A 6,000-nucleotide genomic window follows, 5' to 3' on the forward strand; every position below is an offset into this window, starting at 1 on the left:
TTATGCTAACAGTCCTCTCCGCGTTTTTCTTCCCCATTTCAGAATGGCAGCGAGCGAGTGAGAGAGAGAGCTGAGAGAGAGGGAGAGAGAGAGTGGTGGTGAGCTAGCATGGTCGTGCCAGGCGTCCTGTAATGGGAAAACTGAAATCAATTGTCTTGCTGCTACATATTTCCCCATGCGAATTCCTTTTTTTAGTGTGTCGATACTCTTTAAATTACAGACCTCCGGGCGGCAGATGGAGATGTCCCTGGAGACTCCGGTGAGGGGATGAGTTAGCAAGGTGTAGATTAAATGGAAAGATTGCGGCATGTTGCCATCCCGCCCTCTCTCTTTCTCTCTCTCTCTCTCCCTCTTTCTCTCTCCATCATTCTCTCACTCTGTCCCTCAGTCTCCATCTTTTTTTTTTTTCGATGAAGAGGCGGCGTCGTGAAGATGAAGCCGGGTAGACGAGGCCGGCGGGACCACTCTTGACTTCTCATTTCCTCTTGTGCAGAGAGGTGGACTGCGTCCAGCGCGGCGGTAGGTAGCGGTGCCTGGGGGGTCAGGTTAGGATAGGGCTGTCCTTTGCTGCACTGGATAAATTAATGATGCCCTGTTTCTGGACGCGTTGGCTCAGTCCTCTGTGCAGAAGGAGATTCTGCAGGGGGAAATAAACATCTCAGCCATGGCCGCCAGTATGGTTCCCTCTGTGGCCAAGCTCTTCATTAAAGTTTAAAAATGTTAATAAGGTGTTTATTAATCATGTATAACCACGTAATAACGCATGTACATACTCAAATATCCATATTCATTAGAAATCTTAATCTTGATATTTATATCTTACCAGAGAAACAACAAAAAAGCCGCTAAGTTCTGTGCTTGAAGGGGTGGGTGGCTGGACTCACTAGTCCCAAATTAACATGTAAGCCCACTCTTCCCCAGGGAAGGGAGAGGAGCAAGGTAATAAGAGTGATTTCCACCAATGAAAAATGGCCTTGATTCCGGTGCTTACTGGACATATGTTGGAGCAGGCCGCTTTACTCGGGAACAGTCTTAATCCCATTTGGCACCGCAACCATCAAAGCGGGTGGAGCCAGCTGTTCCCCCCCCCACCCCATCCCCCCACTCCTCCCATCTCCACACCTGCCCAGCAAATGCCGTCTGTATGGAGACGGCAATTTGAAGTCGTCGTCCACTCCTGAAGCCCCCCCCCCCCCCCTCCCCGTCTGTTACATTTGGTGCAGGAGAGACAGGAAAAAATGCACTTTCAAGGACTTTGCCACAGCATTTGTGCAACACTGATTCAGAGTGATGCAATAGTCATGACGACTGTCAGATAGGCGAATGGTTGCGCAAGTTTAGAGTACAGCTTAAAAGGGGGTTATTCATAGTAAATGTATGAAGGCTTAACTCCTTAGGGCTGGGACGGGAAATCTTCAAGCAAGTCTTTGACTCTTACGAGTCTTTTGGTCGCATGCTTTTTTATCTACATTGAGGTTCAGAGGTTCCTCTGTATTTGCACATGAAACATTCATTTGTATTCTGTTTGTTTTTTACTATGGACCCGCAGGAGAGGGAACGCTCTTAATTATTGAATTCTCTATTTTTGTACTGTCTGTTTTTCCCTCTCACTGTCTCCCCCTCCCTCTTTCAAGCAGATTCTTTCTATCCCTTGTTTTTTTTTTCTTTTTACGCTCTTGTCTCTCTCCCCCTGTCTCCCTCTCTTTCTCTGACACACACACACACACACACACACACACACACACACACACACACATAGGCACACACACATACACATACACACATGTACACACACAAATACACACACAAACACACACAGACACTGAAACACACATGCACACACACACACACACACACACACACACAGTCACCCTGCTGCCATTCTCTCAGCATGCACTACAGCTGTGTAGAGGAAGCAATTCTAAAGAGCTGTCAGAAAGAATGAACCAGTCGAACAGCCCCAAAGTCAATCAGGTGTCAAGATGCATATCAGACATAGCTGCCAACTCTCCAAGGTGCCAGATTCATTAGAATACTCTCCTCCCCTCCATCTTCTGGAGGAAAGGTTGTCTGGAGAGACAAAAGCGAAATGCAAGCCTAATCAAATATTTGGCTGTCATTCCAAATTGGGGTAATGCGTGCAAAGACAAACAAACTTGCGTCAGAACACTGAAGCCGGGAAAAAATGGATAGAAAGTTCAAAAATATGATCGCTGAAGCACTACAGAAATACTATGATAATTCCAAACAAGGTTGACGCTGAATGTAGATCTTGGATCTTGTTTGGGGGGGAAAAACAATCGTCTAAGTGCACATTGATCATACCTCGGTCGGAGAACTGGACGCACCATGGCTCCGTGGCACAATGAATGGGCCAAAGGATGTCCAGTAAGTGCCTTGCTTTGGCTCAGCAGTGATGCACGCATCTTGCTGTAAGCCTTCGCTATCATCTTCCCTGAAAAGGCCAGTGATGTGACCCTTTATGTCCCATTACAGTAACACTTGATATCCCTTCACATATATTAATATTATTTCTATTTCTATTTCTAAATCTCTGCGCACAGTACCTCTGTTCGTCTCTCCAAATGTATTTAACAGACCCATTCCTCAGCTCCGGGACGGAGTTTTATGTCCCATCCCTGATGTGACCCTGATGTTATTGGCCCATAGCTTTGAGCTAGAACAGGGCTCATCTAAATGAAGAGATCTGTCACAGCCTCCAAGGAGCTATACGTACAGCACTGACTTAACGGTGACCCTGATCCAAAACTGGGTAATTAGGATGATAGCAGAGCTATTTTGGAGCAGGGTTACATTTTTTATGAAGAATTAAGAGTCATGCTGATAACACATGGGACGCATTATCCATTCTCTCATTTTGGAGGGGTTGACACAAGAAAAGACACAGTTAGCATGAGTCAGATAATGTGTGTGTGTGTGTCTGTGTGTAAGTGATTTTCAAGTCTGAGAATTTAAGTGTACATAGTGTGTGTGAGTGTGTGTGTGTGTGTGTGTGTGTGTGCCCGTGTATGTGTGTGAGGTGGTGCGTTGGTTGTGTTTAATTTTCAAGCTTGATAATTTAAGTTTGTGTGTGTGTGTGTGTGTGTGTGTGTGTGTGTGTGTGTGTGTGTGTATGTGCATGTGTGTGTGTGTGTGTATTTTTATGTCTGTGTGCATGTGTGTGAGGGGATGCGTTGGTTATTGCCAAGCCTGGGTATTTCAGTGTGCAGATGTGTCAGTTTGGGTTGTATTTATTCCCAGAGATGGTGTTTCTTGCCCTGGAATCGAGTCAAGGCTCCACTCAGGCGTGACCTACCTTCCATCCCACATCATTTGGACACCGTGAGCACGGGTCCTGGCCAGCCAACCAGCACCAGGCCTCAATCCCGCTGAGGAGGAGAGAAGAGGAGAGGTAATACTGATGAGACCAAGTCAACAGAATGTAAATTCCATTCACACGCGAGTGGAAATGTGTAAGATATACATCTGCATGTGGGATTATTTATTTATTTGCTTTCTCACACACACACAGATACACACACACACACACACACACACACACACACACACACACACACACACTCAAAGTGGAACTTCAAATGAAACACCTCTGTATGATGAAGCGTGAGCAGCAGAGCAGAGTGAAACTTCAGACAATGCCCACAGAAGTGAGGGATGGGCCGAGTAAACGAGTGCATCACAGGAATATAAAAGGTGAGGGCCGTTTGATGTTCCGCTGCTCTCCCTCTCTCTCCCTCCCTCTCTCTCTCCCTCTCCCTCTCCCTCTCTCTCCATCTGTGTGATGGCTGTCTCGCGGTATGAATGAGTGTCCCTCCTGTGAACTCGGCGTCTCAACAGATATCCCAGGGAGACCAAGGGGAGATAAAACGCACAGTGGTGGCAGTGACCTGCCTTTGCCACTCTTCTCGGTTTGGTTTAAAAAGCAGTGCTTTACCTCTGATTGCCGACAGCAGGCTGACAGTGGTGATGGTTGTGGGCTTGTCATGAAACTGATTTTGGATGTTGATGTTAAATAGTGCTGCTCTCTTATGCAAATATCGTCTTTTTCTTGTGAATGTTTTTGTAGTTTACTTTGTGGTGCGTAAAGGAAGCTAGTGTCTCATCTAATATTCTGTCTAAGATGTGTTCGAGTATACTTCCTGCAGTTGGGTGCCAAGTGGATATCGATTGATTTTTTTGCTGGGACTCTGCTGGGACACTGGTCTGATTTGTCTGTTTGTTTTGCAAAAACTCAGCAATCAAAATCCAACTGTCATTTAGATCTTGTCAGTTAAAAACACCCAGTTTCACAGATCCACTCAAACATGAATTGAAAAAGAGTTGATTTGAACAACAAAATGACCACCTTGTCATCACAATTGACATTTAAATTACTATATGACAATGCTATATGGAATAAGGGAGTTACTGTATTTTTCTATTTTTTTTTTGTTGCTGCCAACTTTTGCAGGTTTGCACTTTGTCTGTGTGATATGCTTTGCCCTTGCGAGGCAGACAGACATGAACTTCTTTGTGGGCTGCGCCTCTGATCTTATGTGGGCCAGCGCATGCCCTCTGAACAAGTGGACGCCTCCCCACCCGGGTGACGAGGATGCCTGTTGCCGTGGCAGCACTTCTATCCCTTTTCCCTGCCATCCTGCTCTCCACGACTTAAGCTGTGCCAGCACCGGCGGGCGCGGGGCGATCCCCGGGGTCAACGCTCCATGTGCCAATCAACCGCTGCCTCCTGTCTCTCTCTCTCTCTCTCTCTCTCTCTCTCTCTCTCTCTCTCTCTTTCTCTCCCCAGCAACAAATACACATACACATACACATATAGTACACACAAACACACAAAGACAGACACAATGACACACTGTCATCACTTCTGCTGTCTCCTTGTTTGTGTTTGTTGTTTCTATTCTTACTTTTTGTCTCCATCTAGTGATCTCTCTTCCCTCTCTCCATCTAGTAATCTCTCTTCCCTCTCTCCATCTAGTGATCTATCTCTCCATCTAGTCATCTCTCTTCCCTCTCTCCATCTAGTGATCTATCTCTCCATCTAGTCTTCTCTCTTCCCTCTCTCCATCTAGTAATCTATCTTCCCTCTCTTCACCTAGTCTTCTCTCTTTCCTCTCTCCATCTAGTGATCTATCTCTCCATCTAGTCTTCTCTCTTCTCTCTCTCTCCATCTAGTCATCTCTCTTCCCTATCTGATCTATCTCTCCCTCTAGTGATCGGTCTTCTCTCTCTCTCCATCTAGTGATCTATCTCTCCATCTAGTCTTCTCTCTTCTCTCTCTCTCCATTTAGTCTTCTCCTTTTTCTCCCTCCATCTAGTGATCTATCTCTCCATCTAGTCTTCTCTCTTCTATCTCTCTCCATCTAGTCATATCTCTTTTCTCCCTCCATCTAGTGATCTATCTCTCCATCTAGTCTTCTCTCTCTCTCCATCTAGTCATCTCTTCTCTCTCTCCATCTAGTAATATATCTTCCCTCTCTCCCTCTAGTGATCTCTCTTCTCTCTCTCTCCATCTAGTGATCTATCTCTCAATCTAGTCTTCTCTCTTCCCTCTCTCCATCTAGTGATCTCTCTCTTCTCTCTCTCTCTCCATCTAGTGATCTCTCTTCTGTCCTCATCTTTCGCTTTCCCTCCAGAACCATATCACAGTCAGCCTCTGTTTTGTTTTTCCTTCTGCCATGCTCTCTCTCTCTCTCTCTCTCTCTCTCTCTCTCTCTCTCTCTCTCTCTCGCTCTCTCTCTCGTGGTCCTTGTTGATGTTGATGTTGTTGTTGTTATTGTTTCCCTTGTATAACCCTGTCAAACTCTATCATTAGCACTTTAGCATTAACAAATGTACAGCATCGTCTACCACAGACTCTGAGTGGAGTAGTCACAATGCTGTCACATACTGTAGCGTCCCAATAGTCTAGGTCCTAATGTGTGTATGTGTGTGTGCGTGCGTGCGTGTGTGCGTATATGAGGGGTTAGGGGGGTGGGGAGG

The sequence above is a fragment of the Alosa sapidissima genome, chromosome 17 (genome assembly GCF_018492685.1).
Source record: "Alosa sapidissima isolate fAloSap1 chromosome 17, fAloSap1.pri, whole genome shotgun sequence".
Classification (NCBI taxonomy): Eukaryota; Metazoa; Chordata; class Actinopteri; order Clupeiformes; family Clupeidae; genus Alosa; species Alosa sapidissima.